Source organism: Protopterus annectens, chromosome 9.part0 (genome assembly GCF_019279795.1).
Source record: "Protopterus annectens isolate FY-2018-M chromosome 9.part0, PAN1.0, whole genome shotgun sequence".
In the NCBI taxonomy this organism is placed as follows: Eukaryota; Metazoa; Chordata; order Ceratodontiformes; family Protopteridae; genus Protopterus; species Protopterus annectens.
In genome coordinates, this window is record NC_056743.1 from 238,025,763 (window position 1) to 238,046,015 (window position 20,253).

Here is a 20,253-nt window from a genome sequence, read left to right on the forward strand (position 1 = left end):
ACCAAGTCACTTAACAAGACATTGCTCACAGATCACCTCTGAAAAGAGATTGCAAGTCCAGTAGGGCCTACCTGCATAGAGAATGGGTAATATTAGGGAGTTGGAGGTTGGAATAATGTTTAAAGTGTTTACCTCACAGGCAAAAGGTATAGGATTTGATTCTCACCATTGAAGAGAAATTGGCTAGGCTTAAAATGCCATGCAAGGGCAGCTAGCCTAGTACTCATCTATGCATATGTACCATAACTATCCTACCAACAGAAAATTTTAGTAACGAGACCACAGTGCAGTAGTAAAAAAAACATGAAAAGACAAACGTTAGGTTTTCCAAATTCTGCATTTACTGATCAGGTAACATAATTCTAGCATTGTTGGTGACATTTACATTGATTTGTTTTCAAAAAAAGGTTTTCTGCTTGGTAAGTACTCTTCACATTTGTGGAGATTGTCATGTTTTCTCATATGTTTGCTAGCAACCCTTGTTTAATATATTTTGTTAAGTTCAGGACATATCATATAGAATGAGAATGCCTTTCTTTCTAAACAGCGAGCCCTATTTAATCAATATTCTCTGATACCATACCATCCTCACAGAAAAACTGCTGTGGACAATTTTATCCACTGCTATGAAGTGTTTTACCAAATAAGGGAAAGGAGAACATTCTAAAGTGATTACAAAAACAATAATGGAAAGGGTTAACACTGTTGAAATTTCTGTCACAACTTTAATAAGTGGATCAGGTTCAGCTCCAGCAGGTGGCTAGCAAACACTTATTTCTGTATTTGAAGAAAAACAGCATTCTAAGGAAATATTTTTGCTGAATATCAGCAAGGAAAGGACTTACTATATAAGAATCTAAAAGCTGTGACACTACATAGGTTCAGTAAATTTAATGATCATAATAGTTATTATTGTCATTTTTGAATTCTACATACAATGTGTACCCTTCATCCAAGATTGAATTACCTCTGACTCTTAACTCATCAAACCCTGTCTTTGGCTTGTTAGGAAATATAGTATAAAGATATAAATGAACAATTTAGCAGTGGTTAAGAAAAGAAACGTTAATTTATTAGTTGTTTGAAATTGGTAATATGTAAACAATATTTGTAAGCACATATAACTGAATAACAATAGATGTAAAGTTCAAAAGAATGTAAAATAGTATACTAATATAAAAGGATTTGTATTGCAAATTGACCATAAACTGCATGTCCTGAATTTTATGAAAGACATGAAAGCTGAGATGGATACACTTGTAATTATACATTATATTTATTTACTGACAATTGATTACTAAAAAAGTTTGACTGGGTAGTAGCCCATTTTCAGCGGAGATACAGGGGAGTTAATTTCCAAAATACCACAAAACATTTTAAGAACAATAATTTTACAGTCTTTAAAAATAATACAAGAAACAACTACAGTTTAAATAATCAGACCAAATTAGACATAATATGAAAACATTGATTAAGAATAGATGCAAGTTATATGACAATGATTTAATATTTAGAAAAATTTTAACCAGTTTATAGAGAAATTAAAAATAAGTTGGTATACAAATAGGAATTGTAATATGAAGTGAGAGAAAAGCAGATTTTCTGACCCCTTTCAATACAATTAGAGAAGGAAGGAAGGTTTAGTAAACTTGTTCCCACCACCTGATACAAGCACCTTCATGAAAGAAGACAACCTTTCAACCTTTTAGTGCAAAAAATCTGAACAAAACCATAAATAAAGGGGGGACAAAGGCCCGACAAGGACAGATTTAAAATATTGCACTTGTCATATTAGAAAGTTGCAAGAATAACAGATTTTGTGTTATTATGCACAATTTTGAAGCTATGAAGTCTGAAACTCACATGACTGTCATTATTTAGGAACTTCAATCCACAGTGATTTCTCAGAAAACCACACATTTTATGAGGAACAGGCTAAAGATATGAGGCAAAAATCTGGACATTCTGTGAACATTTGGACAGTTGAAAGATACAAAGACAACTTAAAGAATATAAAACATTTTTACATAACTATATGACCAAAACAATATTTAAAAAGGTCACACAGGAAAACGAAATGGTTAAAAATGCAAAAAAGAAAAATCTAGCAAAGCTAGACTTTCCACTGCGTGATACCTTAACAGCTAGAGGGTTTGGATTTATTGGCCTGAAATTGTCCATAAACAGACTTAAATGTAAAAGTAAAAGAAAAAGTCATCGACATTCAGAATTGCCATTTAACTGAAACACCTGATATCCTTAATGGGTAATTTGCATATATCCCATGTTGCTTCTGATACAAGAGGTTTAAGGTATCATGCAGTGGAAAAACTATATGACCACTTAAAGAAAAACTACGAATGCTCCTGTTTTACAAAGACAAAGCCTTCTAATCCTTCTAGTGTATAAACTCCAACTGACCTGCTGTCTCACAGATATATGAAGATAACTCACTCAATCTTGAATCAGATGTGATAAATACACAAACAGAAATCCCTTCAGTGGCATGTTTACTGTCCTATATCTTCTGTCCCACAATTCCCTCATTATACTCATGTAATTTGATTTGCATATTAGTTCTATTATTTATTTTTAAACATCCAGCAATTGCATGATTGTATACTGTAAGGTTCCCTAGAATTATGTTGCATTGACATGTAAGAAAAATAAGAACTATATTTTGTTGGCATGCACTATATTGTTTTCCAACAAAATGTATCTGTTTATTATTTAATCTATACTCCAAAGTTATGAAATGTATTTCTACTTCTAAAACATACTGGGCATTTAGATTTGTATCTGCTGCTAGGCTGTGGCTGAAATGTTCCAAGATCCAACCCACCCACCCAGTTAACAAATGCAACAAATAAATAAATACATAAATACATAAATAAAATGCTGATGGCCAAAAGTTCCTTCCGCCTTATTATAAACATCCTTGCCATTATTTGTCCTCATGCTCCAGTTAGAAATGTGGGTTTGTAACTTCCTGGGACAAATTTATTCCTTGTGCAAGAATACCAGTGTGACCATTTCCATTATTTCAGTACCACTCTGTTCCATATATCCACGTTGACCATCCTAAATATTGAAAACCACAGTACTGCTGTGCATGCCCTAAATATTGATGGTAGTTAGTTAGCTGCCCCTGTGCTTTGCCACTATATAGTTTATTACCCCTGTGTATACCTCATCTCTAGACACCCCACATTCTTGCTACATGTCTCCTTCCACCTTTCATGTCCCTTCCCAGCTGACATGTGACTTTGATTTTCTACCATGACTATCATAAAATAATTGAGAAGGTCTGTCTGTTGTCTTGCCTACTTTTATTTTATAATATTTTAACATCACATCTAATTCCCTGACTGTTACATTGCATTACGTGTAATTTTTGAACAAAGCTCAAATCCGATTTCATACCAAGTGTATTTAACATTTTACCTTCCTTCTACTGCCACCCTTTCTTTTCAGCCTTTCTTCATATCTTGAACTCTTGCATACCTCTGTGGATTTCCTCTCTACCCCAGTATTAATAAGCTATGCCATAGGTTCACACACTCTGTAACATTTTCATTGCAATTTTGCAGATCTACAGAATATCAGATGACTACAGTCTGCTACCTGTGCTTCCTTCCTCCATTGTTTCTTCTCAGGATGATCCCCTCTCATTTTACTAACATTATCTTCTATGTCTACATCATGCTTTTACTCTCACTTTTATCTCATATTTAAAGCCATCACATGCTATAGTCTTTGATCACACTGTGTTCTTCACCCGATGCACCCTTCATGTGCTTTTCATCTGGAATTTTTGACCATCCTGACATCCTTCTCCTTACATGGCCTACAAGCTGTAACAAGTGTCCTAAGCAGGCCTTGGTAGAATGGAATTATTACCTCTTTCATTCTTGAGTTAGTATCCTGTTTGTTGCCTTGGCCTCACTGTGCTTCTGTTCATTCAACATAGGTGTGATCAGTACATCCATTTTTCCTTCTATATCATCATTTATTCCACTTCATTCAGATAAGACTTCACACCAAGGTTGAGAGGACAAAGGTACCATCTCCCTCATCTTTCATCTTTCTGCCCATTTAGTCCTTCCTTATATTTGTTCCCACCAATCACTGCTAAACCTATCCCTGTGTCATCATTAAAGACATCGAGCCTGCAAGCTTTTCTTTTAAATATGCCAGAACTGAATGTGTTAATGATTACTATGCCACGGCTGACCCGCCTGGCACTCTACTTGTCACCTTCCTTATTTCTGACACTTTTATGTCTCTGCAACCTTTTATGTCCTACCCTTTGAATATGCTACATTTACGTCACTCCATCACACATCTAATCCCAGTTCCTGCAGTTTGTCTTGACTTTTGTTTACTGACAAAGGTACTTGCCTCCCCCAGAGTACCTTTTTAGGCAATGTCATAACAACAAAATTCCGAACGTAAAAAAAAAATCCTTTAGAGACAAACTCAAGGTTGTGCTGCTTAATGCTAGGAGTCTCAATCTGAAACTGCACTCACTGGAAGCACTTTATAGCTTACAAGATGCTGATGTCTGTGCAGTCACAGAGGCATGGTTCAAGGCCGCAGACAGCACCCCAGCTATGCAAGGCTACAATGCCTTCCACATGTTCAGACCTGAAAATGAGCATGAAAGAACCAAAGGCAGAGGTGTATCTTTCTTCATTAAAGTCAAATACACCTCAACACTGGTCAAACAGTACGGCTCCCTATAGCTACTTCAAGTCCAAATAACTGTAGGTAAAACCCCCTTCCATATCATTGTTAGCTATATGTCCCCCACCATGAACCATAATGACCACTCTGCCTACCTAGACCTACCTGAGTAACTCACAATACAGCCAAGCACCTTGGTCATGGGTGATTTCAACTATCCTTCCATCAATTGGGAGTCATATATGAGCACAAACACACTCTCCCTAAGTTTCCTGGACTTTGAAATAAAAATGCTGTGGAACAGATAGTCTGCACGCCCACAAGGGGCTCGAATGTCCTAGACTTAGTGCTCACCAACATAGAGGGTCTCTGCACTACCCCCTGTGTTGCCCTCCTGGTAAGGTCTGATCATAAATCAGTCTTGTTCAAAGTAACAATCATACCTGCCCCCCCCCCCCCAAAAGCAAAAAGGATGAAAGATTTTGCCAAAGCAAACTATAGCCTCCTAAGTGACGGCATAAATACTTTCAAACCCCCTGCTACCACTGTCAACTGACTCCTATACAGAGGTGTACACCAATGTCCTGTATAAACACCTGTACAACTGTATAGACTCGGCTGTACCTGAACATTTCAAAACAAGACCCTCACAAAAAAGCCACCCTGGTGGACATCAAGGATAAATAGTTTATACAACAAGAGGAGGAAACTAATGTCTAAGAACAAGAGCGGACTGACTCAGCAGAGGAAGGACACCTTCCACAGCTTGAACAAGCAAATTAGATACCTTGTAAAGTCCTCTACAGCCAATTACAAAGCTAAGCTAGCAGCCTAGCTAAGGATAATCACAAGGCATTCTTTAGCTATGCCAGAAATCTAAAAGGGAAGGCCCAGCTTTGTGCTGAACTAGTATTGGATGTTTCCCCTCATACTGACCCTGAGGATATTGCCAAATTGCTAGCAGACAGATTTGGCACAAACATCACCCCTCTGTCCCCACCAGACATACCCAAAGCATATCTGTCAGCAGTCCTCTACCTAGTTATAGCCACACTCTCCATGGTCAAAAACACAGCCTCTATGGGACTGTATAACATCTCAGGCTGCCTACTAAATGGTCTAAAACAGGACTTAGTGGAACCACTTGGCACTCTCCTCAACCACAGTCTAAGTACTGGCTTGCTCTCAGCAGAGTAGAAAAACAGCAAAAGTAATTCCCTTGCACAAATGGGGGATCCATCAACTGACCCTGGGAACTATAGACCCATAAGCTTAACCAGCTTTATCTGCAAGGCTATGGAGAGAATCATCATGGACCTTATCAACAAAGACATAGGTGACCTTCAAACTCTTGAGCCAACCCAATTTGCCTTCATTAGGGGTAGATCATGCTTATTAAACCTGATGGACTTATTCAAGAACACCTCTGACATTTCTAAACAGCCTATGATTTTGGTACCTCACTGTCCCACCCTTCTTTGGCCGTACCCTATGTTTTTCTGACAAAGATAATATCTCTTGTTCTCTCCTTGTAGTGGGGTGTACTGTTATATATTTAACAGCAAATTCATCATCGTAAATGGTGCAGGAGTTTAAAGTAATTTGTTACTATTCTTATCTTCCCTTTTTGTCTTGTTGTATTGCATCCTTCTCTGGTTTTGCCATAATTGTTCAATTCTTTTTTGTTGTTTTTCATTCTGTGATGCTTCACCTCTTTGTAATTCTCTGTGGAACACCCTCTGATCTTTAATGTCATGTTAGGCATTCCATTAAAACTAACAGTTCAATGCATGATAGCAGTTCTGAGGACTGTGGAGTTTTTTTTTTGTTTTGTTTTGTTTTGTTTTCTAGCGAAAGCAGTGATATCCAATTTATTGATTTAATGTCTGATGCTGGGATTCTAAATCCTTACAAAGATGACCCTTATTTGACTTCAGCAGGAAGTTCAGATGACAATAAGGTTGATGTTGATGAGATTAATGACATTCCAAACCTCAGTGGAATCCTCCTTGAAAATGATTACTTGGTCAGTAATCGTCTGTCTTATTCTCTGTTTGACCACATACATAGTACCGTACTGTCCTCAATCTTACATTGTTATGAAAGTTCACTTTATCACTACTGCACTATTATATAATGTTATAGATCTAAACTCTGTTAGTGTAAACACTAATACTGATCTACATTTGAATAATTTTTCATATCATCGTATTGCCTATATTATGATTATAATATGTTTGTATACAAATTATTCATATGTATCTTGTCAGTGTTTTTGTTTTGTCACTATTACATGCTCAATCATTGCTTTTTCTCATTATTGTATGCTCGTGCAATTCAACACACCATGTATATAGTTAAATAAGTATAAACAGTACTTTCTCTGTATATCTTTATTTATTAATTGTCTTTTGTTTATTGCCTTTTTATTGTGTGGATCTTTTCTCTCAGGCCTCTGCTAAAATGTAGTTTTCCACACAGTTGGACTTTCACAGTCAACAAAACCAACAATTACAAATGAATAAACAAACAAACAAGCAAACAAACAAATAATTACAGTTTGGGAAATTATGAATAGTATGGGTCCTGTTCAGCTATAATGATTTTTTGGTGCTGATTACTGAATAATATATATATATATATATATATATATATATATATATATATATATATATATATATATATATATATATATATATCTATATATATATATATATATATATATATATATATATATATATATATATATATATATTTTTTCCCAAAACTGATAACTGCATGTGGTCATTTTGTGGTCTTCAGAGAAACCTAGTTTTATCCGAATAATATCCAAAGAATGTAGAAATCTTCACAACTAATCCCCGAGGCTGAGACAGAGGCCAGAACTACTAATGGGTTCATCACCAGGATTACTAACATTAGAACTGGGTACTGTTTTTCATTGCTATGGTTTTAATAATAGTCCTTTGACTATTACATCTACAAATGGTGAACTATTGTAAGAGGGTTTTACTTAAATACCAGTATCAAATTTTAAAATGGTTGGGTTTTTACAGAAATGCTCAACCTGGCCCTTTGTTTAAAAGATAACTTGAACTTTGACAATTCTGCCAAACAATTAATGAGATCCAGTACTTTGAATCCTCTTTTGGCATTTTTGCTTGCTTTGTATAAAAAACTTTGTGAAAATTAATTCAGGCAGAGCATGAGAAATGAAAAACAAATTCTGCTTGATGCCAAATAAAAAAGCTTTACTGATGGATGATTAGTGTGATAAAAACAAATGGATAATGAAGCTGACAAGGGGAATGAGTGGTTATTATGGACAATATAATTAACTCTCAGAAAATGGTTCAATATTTTAATTTTTTTATGGAAGTGTCTATTAATCAAGTGAATATTGCATAAGTTAGAATTGACTTGTGGTTAGGGGATTTAGCCCTTGAGTATGGCTCCAGAAGGATTTGGTAGCTCTTTAAAGGTTGATAAACCAGTTATATCTAGAAAATTTGGGAAACCAAAAGCATACAAGTCAGTAAGTGATTCCCCTTTGCAACCAAAAGTGATGGCAGGGGAATCTAAAAGAGATCCCATGGCAAAATTAATGGACATTAAGCTGAAAGACATTTTTAATGACAACGGTTACATATTACACGATTCAAGACAGTTCTTAAGCACTTTAGCGCCGTTGCAATAAGAAAAACAATCAGTTCTGATAGTGATAGATGTTAAAGATTTATTTTTAGTTATTCCTCATTTAATAGGTATAGAATGGTTTTATGAAGCGTTAGTGCAGGGTTCCAACATGTAACAGGATGAAATTAATATTATAATCAGTTGTATGGAAGAACTTTTAAAAATAATTTTATTTTTTTTAAATGAATATTATAAACAGACAACTGATGTGACTATGGGGTCATCAGCTGCTCCAGTGAATGTAGTTTTGTGGTTGTGGGAGACTAATTTTATTTTTAAATCCTCTTTAATTTTTTTTTATTATGTATTTGTATTTTTAGATTATATTTTTATATTACAGGAAGGCAATGTAGCTATTTTAAATAAATTTATTAGGTACATTAATGGAACAACATCTTTTGTAAGTTTTAAAAGTGAACTTAAAAAAAAATGGATGTTAAAATTATAAAACATAGTGAACAATCTATAGCTGAATGAAATATATGTAGTAAAGGCACTTATTCAGATAGTTTATATTACATTTTAGAAGTTGTCACCTACCACAGCAGAAAAAGAGCATTTTAAAAGGGCAAATGGTGCTTATTTCACATTTGGTTTCAGTGTATGAATATTTTTAGACAAATGGTGATATTTAAAAAATGTTTTTGGGTTGTGGATGCCCTAATAATTTTACAGGTAAGGTAATGGATAAAGTTATTATGGGTAGAAATGAGAAATGCCAGCCACTTATATAGGTATCCTAACAGTTGAAGTAATTGATAAAGAAAGAAATTATTATTTGAGATCTATAGTTTGTGAATATAATTATAGGATTGGTGAAGTTAAGGAAGTTTTAAATAAAATTGGTCATTACGGTTTTAAATTTTAGACTTATGTGCCCATTTGGTGATAAATCCACCCTGGTATATAAACAAGGTAAGAATTTAAAACAGATTTTTGAAAAGGGACATGCAAAGGATAACACTATTTCAAATCAGGGGACTCGTAAAATGTGGTTGTTGTGATCAGTGCAGGTTTCTGTATGAAGCTACCAATGTAGCTGTGACAAATTATTTAAGATTATTACAGAATGGGTTATATATTTGGCACAATGTGTTTCATGCCCAACATTTTCTATTGGAAAAAACTAAAAATGCATTAAAAAAGAGGATATACCAATATATATAAGTAGTTAAGAGGGTGGCGCCACTAATGCTTTATGCAGTCATGCCAATGTTTGAAAAGTTTTAAGATGTTTGTCTTTTTTGTTTTAGAAAGGATACCTCTATTTAGCAGAATAGGAAAATGGGCACCCTATTTGGAGGTGAGAGAACTATACTGGCAGCTGTTACTAAAAGCTATTAAGCCACCAAGATTAAATGAAAAATCTTCCATTAATAGTTTATTAGTTTTGAAATGAGCAAAGTTACAAAACTTTGTATTTATATTGTATGGATTTTTTTTATGAACAAGCACAACCTATTTCATAGGAAAAATGGCTATGTGTTTTTAAATTAACTGTTTTGTGAGTTTCATTCGATACTTTTTAGTTGTATGATTGTTAGTTCATTATTTATTAGTGTAAGAATTAATACTTGTAGTTCTAATGAAGTTCCAGTATTAATTATGTGGACGAAAGTGCCAAATTTGATAATACACCAGGTCAGTTCTTATGTGTTAATACAGTTTTTATTTTTTGGATTAGAAACCTAGTTTTATGGGACAGCCTTTACTACTGCATAGCAATGTCCTCTTTCCTTCTTTCTGTATTTGTTCCATCTGGCTGTGCACTTTACCTGTCCTCTTCCCTCTTGCAAACTCTCTAACCTTTGCACTTTACATGACCACTGGTGGTTCTGCTCCCTTTAATCTTGTGCCATTGATGTCCTTTTCTACTCCTCCTCCTCCTGGACTTCTTTCTGTTGTCTTCTTATTCCTGATTACTTCATAAACTTTCCCTCTCTGCCTTCCTGTCTGCTGCCATATTTTCCTGTAGTGTTCCAACTTCCCGGTCCATGTCATATTACTCTCTTCCTATTTCATTCTGACCTCATTCCACAGTGTTTTCTCTTCTATCTTCATATGCCCCCATCTCTAGGCACATTCTACCTTTTCTCACTTGAAAAAACAGCTAACTGCCGTTACTGCCTGCCATGCCACTTAAGCTGATAATTGTTACTGACACCCCAAATTATCTGTTACCCAAAGATCAGAGCTTCACAGTGGCTCCATGGTTAAGACCAGTGAATAACAGCACAAGCGTTCCAAGTTCACCTATGACCTCTAGTCTCTGTTTCTGTTTTCCTTTACTGTTATTCCTATCTGTCAGGGTTTTCTTAAGGTATATAATAGCTGAGATATAACTTCAAACTGTACATTTAAATATAATTTACTCTTTACTTTTTGGTCAAGGTCATGGGTAAAAACAGTCTTCAAATGTGTGGGTCTACTCTATAGTATTGATGTAAAGCTTACAGAAGTACATCTTAATGATCAAACTGTAAGTTGAGTCCAGTGTTCAATATTCTGAATATTGAACTCAAGCCTCACAGAGACTGTAAATGAGTTTGCTAACTCTTAGGAATACTGTAAACCATATTGCTAACCCACTGATAAATTCACACCTCAAATTTGTCAAGACTAGATACTTCCTAATCTCAACAGGAAGCATGTTCTACAACTTCACAGCCCTGTTATAAAAAGAACTTATCCACAAGTGCTGCTGTAAACTTTCATCTTTATAAAGAAACAATTGTTTCTAGTGTACTGACAGTGCTGAGGAAATTCTAAACCTTTTTAGCTAATAATGTATCATTATTCATGCATTTATTCACAGGAATAAGGTCTTCTCCAGCCCATCTGTTTCAAAAAGAATACAGGTGTTCCAATGTATTTCTTTAACTTAAATGTTTTACTCCATCAAGCTGCCTAATAATGAACTGCTGATTTTTTGCTAATCTTAATAAATGGGAACAGCTATAAAGTCAAGTGGCTATGCAGTCATCTATATCTGATCTTACAACAAACTTATAAAGTGGGATTAACACTCTTTTGTCACAACTAGAGGTGCTACATAAGGCATTCATAGTATCAGCATAGCCCTTCTTAATAACAAATGTAAGACTGTCATCAAAATTCAAAGAGCTATCTAGCACCTGTCCAAGATCCCTAATGTTTTTTCTCACTACTTATAATATACAGGGTTACGATTTGGTCTCCAGTTGTAACCATGTTATTACGTGTTTTGAGACACAGATGCCAGGAAATTGGCCTCGAGAGTTACTCTTGACATCCATGTTGAGAAATCATAATAAATGGTTATGCTTGGTGAAACAGTTGTGACACACCTCTAAAAGCACTGCTACAGTCAGGTATCACAGAAGCACTTTACATTGTGTCTTTTTTCACAGTTTTGCAACATAATCATGGCATTCCATGCATTACAACATTGTCTAGTGCATAAAGGAAACACGAGTTTTTAGACCTTAAATGTAACACTTTGGTTTTCCTAACACTGAACTCCATGCACTTATTCAATAACCATTAATACAAAGTATCTTTGTAATAATGCAGGGTCATTTATGAAGTTGATAATTTACCCAGTTTTTATATCATCATCAAACTTGCTAATTAGCACATTGTTTGGAAGTGGAAAGTCACATTGAGTTCTGAGGAACCCCCAACTTGACATTCCTCTCTACTTAAATGTAACGTCATCAAGTTTTACCTTAAACAACATCTTGGTCAACAAGCTATCAGTCCACTTAATAATATATTGATCAGTTTCAAGACTGTGCAAAATAGTCATACTTTTCAAATGGAGCACAGAATCAAATGCTTTGGACAAATCCAAGTAAAACAAATTACAAAAACAAACCCTTATCCACAGATTTCTGTATGTTTTGAGTGAAACTTAACAAATTAGTAATACAGGATCTGCCTTGAGAAAATATGTCTTAACCAGTCCTGCTAATGTTGATACTGGTATGTGCTAAAATAATCTTTATTTTAAATTGCAGTAGGGGGACCACACCCCCTGCATCCCTAATGTGGGGACACTGCCCTCCCAACCTGTATCTATAAATATATCATCATTATGGTCACACAAATTCAGAGAAGATGGTGTTAGAATATTGCCAGTTTCTCAAAGTTGGTTTAACCACAGAGAGGTAGTGAGGCTGGTGATGTGGAGGCAAAACCACTGCTTACCACTCCCCTCTCATTGCAAGCACATTATTACTTGATTGACCATCTCTTAATTAAATTGTAGTACATGGCCAGAGTGGCATGAGACCCAATCTTAACAATTGTTATGCACCCTCTGTTTAAGTTGTTAAGGTCGGGTCTAGCAACTGGCAGTAAAATCTGCCAGTACTATCCAGCAAATTATAGCGGCAGATCAAAAGATTTGTTTCTGCCTGCTGTCCATACTGGTAACATGTCCCCAGCTTCCTAAAACAAACTTAGTTGCTAGAATAACAGGATGTGTTAGCACCCATTTTCTGAAGGATAGAAACTCTGAAACTCAAATGTAGGCCATTATTTAGTGACTTCAGTCCTCAGAATTTTATCTGAAAACCACAGATTTTATGAGGAACAGACAAAAATATGAAGCAATAATCTGGACATCCTGTGAAAACCTAGACCATTGAGAAGTATGAAAATTAAATGTAAATGTGACGGACTGGGTTTCACTATCTCTCTTGACAGCACTCCCTAAGTTTTTTACGGCTTTTGAAAGCCAGGAAATCACTTAGCGATTTTTTTTACCACTGTAATCAGTAGTACATGGAGCAGATGAAGATCCATGCACTACAAAGAATTCAGGATGTGATCTCAACAGAGAGGCCTAGATTTGCTCTCTAGGTGAATTTCTTGGCATCCATGTCTCATCAGTGAATGAGTCATAATCCTGTATGATAGTATCACAACCTACTAGGCAATCCATGTCTCAAACACATAATAAGCTGGGCATCATCAGTGAATGAGTCATAATCCTGTATGATAGTATCACAACCTACTAGGCAATCCATGTCTCAAACACATAATAAAATGGGCATCATCAGTGAATGAGTCATAATCCTGTATGATAGTATCACAACCTACTAGGCAATCCATGTCTCAAACACATAATAAGCTGGGCATCATCAGTGAATGAGTCATAATCCTGTATGATAGTATCACAACCTACTAGGCAATCCATGTCTCAAACACATAATAAAATGGGCATCATCAGTGAATGAGTCATAATCCTGTATGATAGTATCACAACCTACTAGGCAATCCATGTCTCAAACATATAATAAGCTGGGCATCATCAGTGAATGAGTCATAATCCTGTATGATAGTATCACAACCTACTAGGCAATCCATGTCTCAAACACATAATAAGCTGGGCATCATCAGTGAATGAGTCATAATCCTGTATGATAGTATCACAACCTACTAGGCAATCCATGTCTCAAACATATAATAAGATGGGCATCATCAGTGAATGAGTCATAATCCTGTATGATAGTATCACAACCTACTAGGCAATCCGTGTCTCAGACATATAATAAGATGGGCATCATCAGTGAATGAGTCATAATCCTGTATGATAGTATCACAACCTACTAGGCAATCCATGTCTCAAACACATAATAAGCTGGGCATCATCAGTGAATGAGTCATAATCCTGTATGATAGTATCACAACCTACTAGGCAATCCATGTCTCAAACACATAATAAGCTGGGCATCATCAGTGAATGAGTCATAATCCTGTATGATAGTATCACAACCTACTAGGCAATCCATGTCTCAAACACATAATAAGCTGGGCATCATCAGTGAATGAGTCATAATCCAGTATGATAGTATCACAACCTACTAGGCAATCCATGTCTCAAACATATAATAAGCTGGGCATCATCAGTGAATGAGTCATAATCCTGTATGATAGTATCACAACCTACTAGGCAATCCATGTCTCAAACATATAATAAGATGGGCATCATCAGTGAATGAGTCATAATCCTGTATGATAGTATCACAACCTACTAGGCAATCCATGTCTCAAACATAGTGTGAATGAGTCAATCCTGTATGATAGTATCACAAACCTACTAGGCAATCCATGTCATGTCAAAACACATAATAACTGGGCATCATCAGTGAATGAGTACAACCTACTAGGCAATCTATGTCTCAAACATATAATAAACTGGGCATCATCAGTGAATGAGTCATAATCCTGTATGATAGTATCACAACCTACTAGGCAATCCATGTCTCAAACACATAATAAGATGGGCATCATCAGTGAATGAGTCATAATCCTGTATGATAGTATCACAACCTACTAGGCAATCCATGTCTCAAACACATAATAAGATGGGCATCATCAGTGAATGAGTCATAATCCTGTATGATAGTATCACAACCTACTAGGCAATCCATGTCTCAAACATATAATAAGCTGGGCATCATCAGTGAATGAGTCATAATCCTGTATGATAGTATCACAACCTACTAGGCAATCCATGTCTCAAAGACATAATAAGCTGGGCATCATCAGTGAATGAGTCATAATCCTGTATGATAGTATCACAACCTACTAGGCAATCCATGTCTCAAACATATAATAAGCTGGGCATCATCAGTGAATGAGTCATAATCCTGTATGATAGTATCACAACCTACTAGGCAATCCGTGTCTCAAACACATAATAAGATGGGCATCATCAGTGAATGAGTCATAATCCTGTATGATAGTATCACAACCTACTAGGCAATCCATGTCTCAAACATATAATAAGCTGGGCATCATCAGTGAATGAGTCATAATCCTGTATGATAGTATCACAACCTACTAGGCAATCCATGTCTCAAACATATAATAAGCTGGGCATCATCAGTGAATGAGTCATAATCCTGTATGATAGTATCACAACCTACTAGGCAATCCATGTCTCAAACACATAATAAGATGGGCATCATCAGTGAATGAGTCATAATCCTGTATGATAGTATCACAACCTACTAGGCAATCCATGTCTCAAACACATAATAAAATGGGCATCCTCAGTGAATGAGTCATAATCCTGTATGATAGTATCACAACCTACTAGGCAATCCATGTCTCAAACACATAATAAGATGGGCATCATCAGTGAATGAGTCATAATCCTGTATGATAGTATCACAACCTACTAGGCAATCCATGTCTCAAACATATAATAAGCTGGGCATCATCAGTGAATGAGTCATAATCCTGTATGATAGTATCACAACCTACTAGGCAATCCATGTCTCAAACACATAATAAGATGGGTATCATCAGTGAATGAGTCATAATCCTGTATGATAGTATCACAACCTACTAGGCAATCCATGTCTCAAACATATAATAAGCTGGGCATCATCAGTGAATGAGTCATAATCCTGTATGATAGTATCACAACCTACTAGGCAATCCATGTCTCAAACATATAATAAGCTGGGCATCATCAGTGAATGAGTCATAATCCTGTATGATAGTATCACAACCTACTAGGCAATCCATGTCTCAAACACATAATAAGCTGGGCATCATCAGTGAATGAGTCATAATCCTGTATGATAGTATCACAACCTACTAGGCAATCCATGTCTCAGACATATAATAAGATGGGCATCATCAGTGAATGAGTCATAATCCTGTATGATAGTATCACAACCTACTAGGCAATCCATGTCTCAAACATATAATAAGATGGGTATCATCAGTGAATGAGTCATAATCCTGTATGATAGTATCACAACCTACTAGGCAATCCATGTCTCAAACACATAATAAGATGGGCATCATCAGTGAATGAGTCATAATCCTGTATGATAGTATCACAACCTACTAGGCAATCCATGTCTCAAACACATAATAAGCTGGGCATCATCAGTGAATGAGTCATAATCCTGTATGATAGTATCACAACCTACTAGGCAATCCATGTCTCAGACATATAATAAACTGGGCATCATCAGTGAATGAGTCATAATCCTGTATGATAGTATCACAACCTACTAGGCAATCCATGTCTCAGACATATAATAAGCTGGGCATCATCAGTGAATGAGTCATAATCCTGTATGATAGTATCACAACCTACTAGGCAATCCATGTCTCAAACATATAATAAGCTGGGCATCATCAGTGAATGAGTCATAATCCTGTATGATAGTATCACAACCTACTAGGCAATCCATGTCTCAAACATATAATAAGATGGGCATCATCAGTGAATGAGTCATAATCCTGTATGATAGTATCACAACCTACTAGGCAATCCATGTCTCAAGCACATAATAAGCTGGGCATCATCAGTGAATGAGTCATAATCCTGTATGATAGTATCACAACCTACTAGGCAATCCATGTCTCAAACACATAATAAGCTGGGCATCATTAGTGAATGAGTCATAATCCTGTATGATAGTATCACAACCTACTAGGCAATCCATGTCTCAGACATATAATAAGATGGGCATCATCAGTGAATGAGTCATAATCCTGTATGATAGTATCACAACCTACTAGGCAATCCATGTCTCAAACACATAATAAGCTGGGCATCATCAGTGAATGAGTCATAATCCTGTATGATAGTATCACAACCTACTAGGCAATCCATGTCTCAAACACATAATAAGCTGGGCATCATCAGTGAATGAGTCATAATCCTGTATGATAGTATCACAACCTACTAGGCAATCCATGTCTCAAACACATAATAAGATGGGTATCATCAGTGAATGAGTCATAATCCTGTATGATAGTATCACAACCTACTAGGCAATCCATGTCTCAAACATATAATAAGCTGGGCATCATCAGTGAATGAGTCATAATCCTGTATGATAGTATCACAACCTACTAGGCAATCCATGTCTCAAACACATAATAAGATGGGTATCATCAGTGAATGAGTCATAATCCTGTATGATAGTATCACAACCTACTAGGCAATCCATGTCTCAAAGACATAATAAGATGGGCATCATCAGTGAATGAGTCATAATCCTGTATGATAGTATCACAACCTACTAGGCAATCCATGTCTCAGACATATAATAAGCTGGGCATCATCAGTGAATGAGTCATAATCCTGTATGGTAGTATCACAACCTACTAGGCAGTGGCACAATTGTTTGCAGTAGATTGTATGCAGCACAATTCTCAACTCTACAGAATATTGAAGAATGTACAGATGTTTGCCTCATATTTTTGCTCCATTCATCTTAATATTTGTAGCTTTCCAGCCAATCAGTCAGGATTAAACACAGGCATTTGAGTTTCAAACTTTATTGCCTTCACAGAATGCATTTTAATGCAAAAACTGTTATTCTATCAAGTTTCTAATTTAAAACAGTATTTAAAATCTTTCCAGAATTTTGGGTCTTTGTCCCCTACTCCCATGATTTTTGGCTTTGTCCAGAAATCCTGTGCTAATAGGCTGAGAGGTGTGGAGTGTTGTATAATTATAGTCAGCAAGATCAAATGAAGCCATGTGTGAATGAATGTGTGCCTTTTTGTACATATGTGTGCTCGTGTGTGTGTGTGTGTGTGTGTGTGTGTATGTATGTTCATATGTGTGTACGTGTATATTTATGCATGTGTGTATGTATGTGTGTATGTTCATATGTGTGTGTGTGTGTGTGTGTGTGTGTGTGTGTGTGTGTGTGTGTGTGTGTGTGTGTGTGTGTCTGTCTGTCTGTGTTGTGCCTGTGTAAGTTTTGAAAGGCATGCACACATGTGCATATATGAGCAAGTGTATGCGATTGTGTTGGAGGATATATATTGATGGTCCACTGGGGAGAAGAGTGAAGATGTGTTGTATCAGCTGCTACCAAATGGTGTGTTTTGTGGTACCCCTTAGCTTTGAGCACAGGAGAAGCTCACTTGACATGATCTAGAACAGTGTAATTATGGGCAGTATAGCTTCCCTAAATATAGAGGAACAGCACCACAGACATAAGTGGCATTTGGATGGAAAAATGGCTGTATGCAAGTAATGAACCAAATAAAATGTGACTCAGCTGATTGCATGCTTGTTGTTTTATGTACAAGCTTGCTGTATCCCATACATTAGTAAAAGGACAACCACAATATGTCCAAATTATATGACTGGTGAGGAGAAAGAAATGGGTCAATGGTAGTCAGCTATGAGTAAATTCAGGGAAAAAGCATTCACCAAATCACTTTCACTGATTTATTTCAGCCACTGAATGTTGTCTGAGTTGAAAGAGGGCCATCCTATTACAAAGGACAAAATCCGCACCTTCCCAGCTAAATATCATGTTACCAGGAACTGTAGCACCTTGAAGAAGATTACGTTTTTTTACTGGAGTGTGTTTTCATATGTTCATGCTATGTTGCAGTTTGGATTCAGAGAACCCAACATCACAAAATCTCTTTGTAGACACTCACCATTCTGCTAACATGGAGAAGTGTCTACCATTTCATATACTTACATTTTTCAAAGCAAAAACAAATATGCGTATTCTTCAGGAAAGTACAGTTTGTGCCAACATTTAGTGGTATTTCTAAAATCCTAGCACTCATGTAGGCTCTGATCTATTCCTCTGACCTACTAACTAACCTTGATTTTCAGTATATTATATTGAGTATTACGATCAATTTCTAATCATAACTATTGTTTTATATGATTGAGGCATGTATGTCAAGTATTTCACCTTAAGATTGAAGCTAGAGAAATTAATGTTAATGTCCATGTTGAGAACACAAAAAAGAGTTATGATCAGAGAGATACAATTATAATTTTTTGTTGTGTAAGGAATGTAAACTATTACTATGCCCTGCAATATTGAAAATAAAAAGTATAGGACCACTAGTTTTTACAGCTTTTAAAATTGTAATGGACTTATCAATGTCAATGCCACACATAGAGTGGCCACAACAAATCAGCAAAGAAAAAGAAACAAGCAGATTTAAAACAAGTTAAACACGTCATTCATTAAAAAAGTCTGAACAAAGTATTTAATGTTTTAAAGTTCTTATTTTGCTTCCTGTTACTGTTCTATGGCAATTGTTTACCACTGTTAATGCTCTAGTGTGAGACTAGAGCATAAGAGCAGTGGGACATACTTAACAAAATCTTGTTAGAAACATTTCATGCTTAATGTTCCCGTCTTTTGCCTGATTTCAGCTCATAATCACACAGTCCTATGCATGTTAACTGGAACAGGTGTTTCATTTTTGAAAATACCTATAAACTTATTTTTTAAACTTTCTGCTGCACTCATAGCTTCTCAGACATTTTTTTTACATAAAGCACCCAGTGGTTACTCTTCTTTTACCCATCAGGCCTACTCATTCCTGCTACAGTGAATCACAGGAGCTGGGCCCAGATAGCTGAATGTCTCATAACCAAGCCAGGCCAAGACGGCTTATAAGCTATAGAGGTGAGAGCTTGGCTCAGTCGTAAGCAGGTAGTCTATTTATTGCCTGATCATAGCAAGCTCATTGTCCCCACCATTCAGAAATGAGAGGTGGGTAGTAGGACGTAGACCAGCCTTTTGTTCCAAAGTTACAAAGCCTCTGACAGGACAGAGGCTTTCCAGCTTTGGAATCACTGCTTAAGGAAGCTTGATGTGTGCTATCTTGCACTTCAATTCTAATCATTTTGGTGAACCAACATGCATTGTGAGCATTGGTAGTCATTGCCATGGGTGATTCACCCAAAGTAATGAAGTTGCTGAAAAGGCAGCAAGCCAATGCCACCTTCTTCTCCCCAAGATGGGGATTGTTCACTCCAGTTCTCCCCTACTTGATTCCTCCTGCCATTTATCAAAAAAAGGTTATCTGGGTCATAGTTGGGGTTTTACCCTTTTACACCACAGGACTGGGCACTTA